We start from the raw sequence: 12,977 nt of genomic DNA on the forward strand, positions 1-12,977 counted from the left end.
ATGAAAGTGTGGATTTGGAATCACCTTCTGTCTCATTGACATTAATCATCAGGACCATTACAGGGAGTAAATCTACCGAGACGGAACACAAATAGAAGTAGTTACAAAGCAGGATTGTTTTCATCAGTCTATTAATTTACAGCCAAGTGTTTGTGATTCTAAAAAGCTTTTTTGGTATCATCTTTGTTTCAAGAGTGTGAAATTCAAGTGGGCTGTGAAGCAAAAAGCATAGCATGGCAAGTGTTGGATGAGCAGCCAAGATTTACAAAGTGGAAAAAGAGCGAAAAAGATCTGCTAAAGAGTGACAATGAGTACAAAGTGATAATGCTTGTTTACTTTCTGCAACAATTAGCCCTATTAAATACTGATAATACGGATACTGAGTGTAAGTAACTGGAACAATTTTGTACGTTCAGTTCATTTTTTTTTTTTTTTAGAGGCTTAGTCCACCTTTTGCAAAAAAACAAAAAACAAAACCCATCCACATTAATAATTTGATTGCGTGCATATATTACATTTTTGCAATGAAGTCTGCAGAGCATTTCAACCATGATCAGTGATGTGTTTGTGCAATGCACAGGCTCCTGCATTGTTCATATCTCTGCCCAAGGTCCATATGATGTAAAGGACCTACTGTTATAGGGCTGGAGGAAGTAAATGAGAAAACTACAAGTGTGGTAATGTATCTGCACTTGTGCTGATGTGATCTATAAGTCCCTTGTCTGCGATGGAAGATGGGACTTGTAGTCTTTGTATGCACTGATCCCTGTGAAATGATGATGTGGCTGTACAGTTGGAGCAACACATGATCACACTACATTCTAAAAACCATAGGACACTCCAGGAAAAAGCACCCTGTTTTCAGGTGTAGCAAGATCCCAGGCCCCCTTTAGTCTAATGAGAACCTCCAGAGCCAAGAGCTGCTGACATCCTCCCGTATAGAGTGGGTTGTAAGGCATAGTGGGTGTAATCCAAGATAGAATGATTGGGCGCCAGACACTTCTTGAATGCAAAGAGATTTTATTTCTCTTGAACAAAACTTTGGGAGAGAGGGTTAGGGCCAGGACACCCTTAGGTAGTTGCAATGTTAATGAGCAGACTCCGAGACTTCTACAGGTAGACAGTCATGCAGGGAAAGGCATCCAGCAAGACACCACATCTGCATGTGTAGGAATGTTGTCTCCTATGGCAACAGTCTTAGAACAGTTCCTAAAACAGATTGTAATGAACTCCTTTACTTTCTCTACAGTCGCTTCTTGCAGGTTCTCAATCCACTGAGCTCCCAGTCTCTCTCACTAGACTTGCTATTTCACTGCCATCGAATCCCTTAAGCTCTTCCAATCTTCACTTAAGTATCTTCCTCAAGCGTCACCCCCACTTCTCAGCTGGGTCCCTAGCTTGGCACTCCAGATACTTCTCAAGCTTCACCCCACTGGCCTGTTCAGTCCCTGGCTTGACACACAAGGCTGCTCTGCAAGTGTCACCTCCGCTGGCTGGGTCCCTGGCTTGACACCTGCTAAAGTTTCCTAATTCTTCTCCATGCCCGGTTGGTGAGAATACTGCTCTGGTACTTGCTTCAGTTACTCACTGTGGTCCCTGGTAATAAGGTGGTTGGTCCTTTAGCTTCCCCTCTACCTCCAACCATGACAGGTTCTCCGGCCGGCAGAACTGTCACTTCTGGTTGGACTGCAAGCCGTAATCCCAACCCTATGCTGCTCTCTTGCTTCTGGATAGGCCCTCAGACAGCCTAGCAGCCAGATGTGCCCGGTATAGGCCCAAACTCCAGCCTAGCATCCCGGACAATACAACACACGTCCACCCAGACAGCCGTCCAGGTGGCACAGAACACAGATCACCTGACTCCACCCAAATATATAGGTTCTCCCAGCAGGCCAAGGGATTGAAGAAAACTACTGCCCATTGGCTGAGATGCCCCATATACTCCTAATCTGTCCTTACTTTGCCCTTATCTTATCTAATGTCCCCAGGTACCCAGCCACCTAGTAGCAGAAGAAGGAGTGCAGCAATTTCAGACTTAGGGTGAACTCAATTGATCCCTAACAAAGAGGAGCAACTCTGCCTAAACATCAGGGTGCTACACAGGTGGTGGGTAGTGGATTGAGGGTGGAGTGGGGGGTTGAGGAATGGGACAATGTTTAATTTCACTTTAAATTGTGTTTGTTACATGACACTTGGTCAGAAAGGTAGACAAATGTCTTTAATGACTGCCAGAAACATGTTTGTCTAAAGCTACAGACAGGTATAAGGAAGTGATTTTTATACTCGTGGCCTCTGTTAGGTTTTTGTTGCTATCTATGTCCCTACTTCCATGTGATAGGAAGTGATGAAAGAACTGTTCCCTAGGAACACATAAAAATAAAAACACTTTTTAAGGCAGGCCATAAATAATTTGATTTTCTTTCCTGCAACCTTGGGTTGCAGGAAAGCAAGTCGCTCGATGAACCCATCAACATATTCCGTGTTGATGGGGGAATCCCTCCCACAGTGCTATTGTGTTCTGGGGGGCATGGGGAGCCTTCCCGGCTGTAAAAACACAATGATTACTGCTAGTGGCTATAGTCACTGTCAGGAATCACATTCCAAAAATCTAAAAGCCTGGTTGTACTGAAGTCGATCCAGCCTGCTGATACATGGATCGAATCTCAGCTTATTCCTGCTGAACCCGCCAAAATTCGATCCATCTATGGCAGACTTAAGTAGAGTGGGCAAGAATAAGAATTTTGAAAATGTTGTCATGAATGTCTGTCCCTTCCCGTCTCCCTGCCAACTGCTCTCGCTAGTTCCTCCACTGGCATCAAAGGGACAGGAAGTAAGGGAATCTCTCCTCAATTTGAGATACAGATAAAAAATAACACTGGATGTGTTGGTGCGGGAATCCCTTCCGCAGCGCTATTGTGTTCTGCTGGCGGGTGGCAGCGGGGAGCCTTCCCCGCTGGCAGAACACAATTATTAGGGCTATAGCCACTGGCTAATCCCGTGCCAAAAATCTGAAAGGCTGGTTGTACTGAAGTCAATCAATGGATCGACTTCAGTACAACCAGCCTGCCCATACATGGATCGAATCTCAGCATGTCCCTGCTGAACTGGCCGAAATTCAATCTATCTATCACCGAAGTAGGGTGGGCAAGGATAAGAATTTTGAAGATGTTGTCATGGATGTCTGTGTTTTCCTGTCTCACTGACAACTACTCTCGCTATTTTCTCCACTGGCTTCAAAGGGATGGGAAGTAAAGGAATATCTCCCCAATTTGAGTTACAGATAAAAAAAAAAGTCACAGAATCTCTTTAAAGGACTGTAATATAATGCTGACATCATGCTGTGATTTAGATATTTCTTGGTGATCAAATGATCACCAATATGATAATGGACTAACTATATCTATAAATGTTTCATGTTCCTCTCTCTGGCTATATGCATGTATCAAGAGCTTCTTTCTCTAGTCTCATAATGTTGTATAGCAACAGCATTTGACAACTGTCACTTAGAATAAAATGAATGTAATTATACAGCATGCAGCTGTGCCAGATTGCTATGAATATAATCAGTAAGCTGCACCATTAGCTAATGTTTAAGAATCACACAGGCCTTATTTATGGGAATACATTTAAAGCTCATTATGCATGAAATGACCCTTCTTCTGATAGGACAAAATATCAGATATTTGCAGTTTTGTAAAAAAAACACATACCTTTACCGTTTATTTTCTTCTGATTTGGGTGACATTTTGTGAGTTGTTTTACTGGGTGACAGATGCCTGGTCTTTTCTGTATATTTTACTGCATAGTTCTCACTTCTTGATAAATTATTAGACTGCTATTAAAGCGTATATAAACCCAAAAACAAAAAACAAAATCTGAACATATTGCAGCTTACCAATTCTTAGATGTGGTGACTGCATTAGTATTCATTTTTCAGGCTTTTTCCCCTTTATCTTTGCCAAGTAATCCGGCAAATAGGGATAAACTTTGAGTTCTGACCAAAGTGGAATTCAGTCCTAAGTTTGCCTCTTCAGCATTCTGCGAACGTGCAAACTAAATGGGATGTGCGCCTGCCCACCTGCTGCACTAGGGAAGTGATACGTTTAGCAGTGGTATTACTACCGCTGCTTAAAGTGGTTGTAAACTCTCCCCAACAACTTTGTCCCATGTAAATTAGCATAAAAAACCCTAATGAACACTGCTTGTAGATATCTCATTACTTGCTTAGTATTGTTGTAATCCTTTTTGTTCTTTAGAATGACTTCACTGAGCATGCCCAGATCTCCCCTGATTTACGGCACACTCTGTGTACTTATCTGTCTATTATCAGATCTTCCTACGGCACAACTCTGAAATCCCACGAGACTGCATAATCACTCAGAGCTTCATACTACACCCCATGTGACATCACATGCAGTGTAATCTTGGGCATCGGACAGGATTACTGCAGCCTTATCAGCTGAAGCTGATAAGACTGACACAGGCAAACACTAGATAATCGACTGACACAGGCAAACACTAGATAATCGGCACAAGTAAATACTATGAAATAAAGCAAGTCAGCTATGAGCAGTTAAACAGGGTTGCCATAGAAATGTTGGATTAAGAAGGGGGCTTGGTTAACGGTACAGGAAGTGCTCAATGTAAGTGCGGAAATACAGTCTACTGTGGACTCAGAAAACAATACTTAAGATGGCGCTGCCTAACCCCTGGAAACAAGTTTTTTAAAGTTTCTTTAAACAGTAAGTAATATGCGATTTGGGCTGGATTACAGTGGCTATAGTTTGATAATTACTTATTATAATGGACTAAATGAAAAGCAGCATCAGAGTGGGAGAGTTTACTTCCTCTTTAATGTGCCAGTAGCCACTTGCTTCCTAGAAACCAGTGATGCATCCTCACAAGGCCCATTCAGCTGATGTTATACAAAGCTGGGAGGATGGTGTCTGACAACATTGACCAAACATGGAAAAGGCCATATGTGGAAGAGACCTGTGTCTTTATCAACATTGGCAAGTTACCTTCCTCATGTTGAGGACAAGTTGCCTGGTATGGTTCATAAGGGGAAGGGCAAGCTTGTCTCCCCCATTCCCGGCCAGCCAAGCTCCATACTGAGATGAAGGTTTGGCATGGATTTTGGAGGGACCTCCACAGCAATCCATTTTGAGGGGACCTCACAAGGTTTCTTTTTTTTTTGTGCATAGGGTTCTCCCTTAAAATCTATAATAGGGCTTCATCATTACTAAGCATTCTGATAAGAATTCTTTGGGAGGGGGATCGCTCAATGTGTTTGTCATTCTTGCTAAAAATGCCAGTAATTAACTTTCCCCTGCAGGTTTTTTTTTTTCTTAAATGGCATGGAGCCCCCCTCCAAATGTTTTACCATACCTTTACCCTTAAGGGCCTAATAAGTATTTTGGAGTGGTCCTCATTAAAAAATAAATAAATAATGAAATAAAAACCACTGGCAGGGAAATGCCATTTGCTGGCAATTTAAAGTAATTGTAGAGGCTGAAGGTGTTTTACCTTCATGCATTGCGAGCATGTACGAGTGCCCCCACAGCAAGCGGCTTGCTATGGGGGCACTTAGCAAGGGCAAGGGGCCCAGAGCACCAGCGGGGGGACCAGAGAAGAGGAGGATCCAGGCTGCTCTGTGCAAAAACACTGCACAGAGCAGGTAAGTATAACATGTTTGTTATTTGTTTTTACATACAAATTTTCCTGTACAATCACTTTGAATGTAATTTTTTTCTTTGTAATGCCACTTTTGCTGTAGTACATTGTATACACAGTACAGGTATACACTTCACAAGAAGGTTTAGTGCACCCCCCCCAAGCATATTATTTAAAGGTATCAGACATTTCTAAAATCACTGCTTCCCGCTAAAAGGTGTTTTTTTTCCTTTTTTTTTTTTCACACATTGCAGTGTCTAGTCCCCATGCTGTTTGACAATTACTTGGCTATTCGCTTTGAAATGATGATGACATTAATTTGAAAGATTTGATTTGAAAGATTCAGCTTCCATTTGCTTCAATGGGATTTGGATTAACAGAACTTCAACACAGTTTGGCTTACCTCCCTTAAACTGAACCCAGGTACATTTGGCTCATCCCTACTGGCAAATAACACATTTTTAGGGTCTATTTAGAAGACATTTGTTGTATGAATATAAAGAGATCAATGCCTGCATCGTCTAGTGGTCAAAATACAATACCTTAGTGAGCAAACTTTACTGCACTTTGGCTACCAGATGGAGCTGATGGTTCAGGAATTGAAAGAAGTGAGATTTTGTTCAGCTTGCACAAATGCTTCTGACATTCGTGCAACAAATGTTTTATAAATAGACCCCTATCTGTCCTTTCATAGCTGCACTTCTTTCTACAATCTATCTATAGGGGCATCCTTGGTTGTCATGCAGGCTGGTCTTTAACCAGCAGAAGAAACCAAAGCATAGAGCAGGTGACCAGGCATCTGGCACTGCCAGAAGTGTGCCCAAAGAAGCCATTTTCCTGTGTTACGCTGCATTGCTTTTTTTTCTGTTCATAAGTTCTAATAATGCAGTTATTCTATCACTAGACCTTCCTTTTGTGAATTTCTTCAATCCTTGATCAGCAGAGAAGGATTTTTGATGCATTTAGGATGTATGGCGTGAGCCTCTCACATGGCAGAGTGTTTCTTGGCAATGCTGTGTCATGTAAGCCCACCATTTAAGACACACTTGTGGCAGGCAATAAATCCTGGGGATAGTATTTCTTTGGAGTCAGCAGGGGTCCGATATCAAGCCTATTGAAAAGCTATTCCTTCTGTCTTTATTTTCATGCTCAGCCAGTACCCGATCGCTTGCTGAGTTGAGATCACAGCACAACTGTTCTTTGCAATGACAACAACATATTGTTTGATTTCTAAATGTTACCCCCATTAGCAATTCTATTAAGGCATAAAGGAATTACAGGTTTTACAGTCTCCCATGTAAGGAAAATCACCATCTTCCTTTTTTGTAACTTTTTTTTTTAGTTTTGGATAGAGTGGAAAGGGATTAGAATACCTATATTTTTATTGCTGTCTGTTCCACTGCTAAGGAGATTCTGGGTGGACATGTGTTGTAATGCCCCGGGCTGCTAGGCCATAAGCCTTGGCTGCTAGGCTGTCTGAGGGCCTATCCAGAAGCAAGAGAGCAGCGTAGGGTTGGGACTGCGACTTGCAGTCCAACCAGAAGTAGTGGTTCCGCCTGTCGGGGAACCAGTTGTGGTCAGAGGTAGAGGGAAAGCTGTCGCCAATAAGGGACCATCCACCTCGCCACCGGAGACCACTGTGCATAAGCTGAGGCCAGTACCAGAGCAGACTTCTCACCAGCCGGGGATGGTGAAGAAGTGGGAAAACTTCAGCAAGTGCCAAGTCAGGGACCCAGTGGGACAGCAGAAGTGGCGCTTGTGGAGTGCCAGGCCAGGGACCTAAAGTGTCAGCAAGGGTGAAGCTTGATGAGTATCTGTGAGTGCCAAGCCAGGGACCCAGCGGTGAAGTGGAGGTGATGCTTGAGGAAAATACTGAGGGCTAAATTGGAAGAGCTCAGGGGATCCAATGGCATTTGATGAGTAAGTCTAGTGAAAGACTGAGAGCTCAGTGGAAGTGAAGTTCTACAATAGGAGATTGTAGAAGAAGTGAAAGAGTTCATTGAAACCTTTGTTAGAAGCTGTTATAAGACTGTTGCCATAGGAGACAGTGTTCCTACCCATGCAGATGTGGTGTCTGGCTAGTTACCTTTCCCTGCATGGCTGTCTACCTATAGAAGTCTCGGAGACTGCCAATTAAGATTGCATCTACTTAAGGGTGTTCTGGCCCCAACCTTCTCTCCCACAGTTTTATTTCAGAGACAGTAAATCTACTTTGCACTACACCCACCATGCCTTATAACCCACTCTACACAGAAGGATGTCAGCTGTCTCTAACTATGGAGGTCACCAGTAGGCCTCAGGGGCCCTGGGACTTGGCTACAGAAGCTTTTTGCAATTAGATAGGAAACTGAATGCGAGATAGAGTTGGGAAATTAAACCCGTGAGGGCAGAAACTTGGATGCAGCAATTCTCAAAAAATGTAAGGTGGTGGTATGATCGTTGATGAATTCGAATATGAATGTTTGATTTAGAGATAGTAAAAAGGTGGCATTAGCCTTTGTGGCATGGGTATCGGAGGGATTACTATCTTAAATAAGCAGGTTCTATACAAATTTGACTCCTTTATAGGTCCCAGTATAAGCACTTCTAATTGCAGCATGCAACACATTTTTCAGGATGCTGGATAATATCTGTAAGACAAGCAGTCACTCTCACATAAAACTGTTTTCCATTGCAGGAAGATAGAACATTGGTATTAGGGGGCACATACCAGAGATTGGAGGATAAAACATTCAGAGATAGATGGTTTTTTAAATTTTCCATATATATATAGTGCTATACAACATCTACATTAAAATTCTATCATGCATCAGTTCAGATATCCAGGGTACTCCATGGGCACTAAATCATTCTTGTTAGATTTAATTTATAGGATTTGCACAGGTTCTGGGACTGACAGGTCACTGACTCTCACAGGTGAGATGGTGAAGAGCAGACATCTGCTAATTAGCTCACCTAGTCACAGGCAGGCAGCCCCTGCATAAATCATGTGTCCTTGATTACAGGGACATGATGCATACACATCCCAAATATGTCCCAAAGTGACCTCAAGATACAATGCTTGCAACCATAATGGTTAAAATAAATGCATTTGTAGAAATCTCCTAGAACATAAAAGATAATACAGAGAACAGCCATTGCTTCTTCATATTATATACAGCATCTCACAAAAGTGAGTACATTACTCACATTTTTGTAAATATTTTATTATATCTTTTCATGTGACAACACTGAAGAAATAACACTTTGCTACAATGTAAAGTAGTGAGTGTACAGCTTGTATAACAGTGTAAATTTGATGTCCCCTCAAAATAACACAACACACAGCCATTAATGTCTAAACCACTGGCAACAAAAGTGAGTACACCCCTAAGTGAAAATGTCCAAATTGGGCCCAAAGTGTCAATATTTTGTGTGGCCACCATTATTTTCCAGAACTGCGTCAACCCTCTTGGACATGGAGTTCACTAGAGCTTTACAGGTTGCCACTGGAGTCCTCTTCCACTCCTCTATGACGACATCATGAAGCTGGTGGATGTTAGAGACCCTGCTCTCCTCCACCTTCTATTTGAGGATGCCCCACAGATGCTCCATAGGGTTTAGGTCTGAAGACATGCTTGGCTAGTCCATCACCTTTACCCTCAGCTTCTTTAGCAAGGCAGTGGTTGTCTTGGAGGTGTGTTTGGGGTCGTTATCATGTTGGAATACATATTCTTCATATTCTAATAATGTCAATGTTATCTTTTTCCATTATTTTGAGGAGAAACATTGTAACATTATGGAAACACTGGGGATAATTGATTAAATTGTTCTACTAAGTATACCATTTAATGGTATATTTTACATATTTTTCTTATAACTATTGCATATAAAGCAGGTGATTAGTTTAGTTCCTTAGACTTCATGCCCCTGATGAAGCCTATGAGATGAAATGTGTAGAGTGGGACCTGTTTGATGTCATCATGCTAATTATGTGTTTCAGCTTGGTGCTCCGGGAGACTCGTGGTGGTTCGCGCAGTGAGAGTCCAGGGCTGATTGCTAAGGATCATACATATGCGAGTATAATTAGTGCTTTCTATGCACTCATCAAAGAGATTTTTTAGTGGGATATGTTTTTTTTAATGTTTTTATCATAATTTAATTACAGTATGAAGTGCTTTTATTTTGATTGAGGATACTGCACTTTATATGGAAAGTTGAGAGGCGACTGATCGGTAACATCAGAAGCTCATGTTTCTTGGGAGAGAGGGGAGGAGAACTTGACTTGCCTAAAATTTGTAGGTCACGTACGCTTGTTGAGGGTTTGTTCAGAAAGTGGAAGGTTGACACTACACAATGTTTTGATGTGTACATTTTGGGGGTGACACTTATAATACAAATAATCTGGATCTTATAACTTAATTTGGAGATTTACATGAATTAGAATCATGAATTTACATGAATTTACATTCATGAATTACATGAATTAGATGAATATGAACGTTTATAGTGAAAGGTTTTGTTCTAGTGGGTAAACATTAAGGCTAGGTTCACACTTCTCTGACATGAAAGTCATGTGACTTTACCAGGTGACTTTGGCAGGACTTTGACATGACTTTGACATGACTTTGACGTAACTTAGAAGCAACTTCAGGGAATGTCTGCGTAATCTTCCTGTATTGTCAGATCCAAATCACATCAATTAAGACAAGGATCTGACTTGGATGTGACTTCCATTCAATTCTATGGGCTGAAATTGTTCTGAGCAAAGTAGCGCAGGAACCTTTTCCAAAGTTGGACCAACACAAGCTGGCCCAGTTAAGACAGGGAAATATTGATTTTTACATGTCATGCGACACGTGCTTTCAAAGTCAGAGCACATGTCGCACCAGTGTGAACCAGGCCTCACAGGATATTTTAAAGTATTGTATGGCTTTTTTATTTCCCATTTATTAGATTCAGTATTATGCTTATAAAATGAGAATTTAATTTAGTTTAAAATTTTGAGGTAAGCAGCTCACAGGTTTATATTGGGGTTTTATATAATAATGGAAGCATGACATGACTTGATAAAAGGGAAGATGGAAGCTAATAAGTTATACATTAGCTGTGTATACAAATTACAGTGAAACCTTGGTTTGAGAGTAACTTGGTTTGAGAGCATTTTGCAAGACAAGCTAAATTTTTTAATAAATTTTGACTTTATATACAAGCGATGTTTTGTTAAACAAGTAGCGTCATGTCACAATTGAGTATAAAAGAGAAGAGAGGCGCCTCTAAGTGTAGTAATATGGTTACATTTAATGCAGGTACAACATTTAGCAACTCACATGGTTGATGATTAAACAGGCACATCTACTGTAAGTATGCAGTCATCCGGGGTAAAGCTGTTCACATAGACCATCCTCCTCACCGCCATCAATGTCATCCCTTCCACTCTGCTCCATAAGCAGTTCAAGCCTCACTTTTAGATGGCTCTACTACAGGGTAGTCTTCCCGGTCACGATTGCAGACTGACAGCGGTGAGAGCCGGTGGTGTGGAGGATGGTCTATGTGGACAGCTTTACCCCGGATGCCTACATACTTAGATGTGCATCTTTTAATCATCAACCATGTGAGTTGCTAAATGTTGTACCTTCATTAAATGTAACCATATTGCTACACTTAGAGACGCCTCCCTTCTTTTTTATACTCTGTAACTCCTGCTGGATTTTGCTTCTAATCCCCTAGCTTCCATTTGTGGATGGACATTTTATGGTTACACAGCCAAATCACATTGCTATCATCTTTTTATATGGACTATAAACTGAAGGAATTTTGAATAAATGGTTGTGGAACAAATCATTTAAGTTTCCATTATTTCTTATGGGGAAATTTGCTTTGATATACAAGTGCTTTGGATTACAAGCATGTTTCTGGAACAAATTTTGCTCGCAATCCAAGGTTTTACTGTACTGCCTCACGTCTGAAGACTGAGGGTATAGGCATGGAAGCAATGTTGCTATTGCTTGGCAAAATAAAATTATTATTATTTTATTATTAATAATACCCTTCTTTTTCATGGAAATAAAGTAATATTGGAATTTTTTTTTAAAGTTTCTCTTAGCCTGTTTTTCCTTTCTGAATGAAGCAAATTGAAATCTAATTCCATCTATTTGCTTGTTTTAAATGAAATATGCACAGTAAGGCCATTCAGTAGTCAGACTGGTGTGAAGCCTCTTTATTATGGACTGCTTCCAAAGTATCCCCATAAATGTGGGGGGGGGGGTGATATGAAACATTCAGCTGTAGAGAATATCTTTAATCAAACATTTCTATTAGTGGCTATATGTTATATGTAAAAGTATACGTAAAAATTCATTCTGTAACAGTTCTTACTGCTTGTTCAATCACTGTTCAAGAATATGAAAATGAAATCACAAGTTAATTTACTATGCCTAATTAACAAAGAAAATGGCTATGTTGGCAGCATGCCAAAAAGGAAACATTCGCTTGCTCCTGCCAAGGCACTATAAAAGGGAAGTTATTTTTTCTTTATGGAGAAATTAGCTCTTATAAATGACATGCCAAGTCAAAATGTAGTATATTTAACTGTTAAATCAGTTTACAGCTTGAAAGTAAGACATGCAGTCTAGGTCAATATCTTATTTACACACTGGCAGTAAATTTAGTAGTTAACTCTTGGAAACAGCACCAGGACAGCCACTGTTCCTGCATGCATCAGGAGTAACAGTCTCTCTTTTGTATCCAGATCCCTCCGTCCCTTTTTTCACCAACTGTTTTTCTTTTAGGTTTAATGCATAGCTATCCCAAATAAACCTGCCATTAAATTGACCATTGTGTTCATGTTTGTGTGAGATTCTACTGCCTACATGGAATTACTTTGTCTTCTGTTTTCCGAGGCTGGTATAAAGAAAAAATAGTAATGACACACATCTGTTCATTTACATGTTTCTGAATTACTAACTTACCCTAGGAATATGATGAAAATTGACCTTTGTGGGATTTACGAAAATGCATCAAAGTAAAATGGGGTATTTCAAGGGATTGACATTTGGGGTTAATTCTATAAATTTTTATGATTTTTTTAATTTGTATATATTTATTCTTTTAATTTTAAGTATATAGTCCTTGTTATACAAGTAAAAACGTTATTACATGAAAAATGATTCTTAGAGCACCATGACTTATCTAACAAAATAACATAAAGTTAGCTACCTTCTTTTTGGATTTTTAATCATAATAAAGAAAGCCAATATATACACTATAAATATACATTCCCCTTAAACATTTTGGACCCCAAAAATCTGACTTTTTTGCCTTTG

The 12,977-nt window shown here is 40.4% G+C and overlaps 1 protein-coding gene across 1 annotated transcript in view; it reads right to left on the bottom strand.

The window, feature by feature from the left end:
• The window catches only part of CNTNAP2 (contactin associated protein 2), a 2,786,505-nt gene that overhangs the window by 18,472 nt on the left and 2,755,056 nt on the right, over positions 1 to 12,977 (bottom strand). The window lies entirely within an intron of this gene.

This window comes from Aquarana catesbeiana, linkage group LG05 (genome assembly GCF_042186555.1).
Source record: "Aquarana catesbeiana isolate 2022-GZ linkage group LG05, ASM4218655v1, whole genome shotgun sequence".
In the NCBI taxonomy this organism is placed as follows: domain Eukaryota; kingdom Metazoa; phylum Chordata; class Amphibia; order Anura; family Ranidae; genus Aquarana; species Aquarana catesbeiana.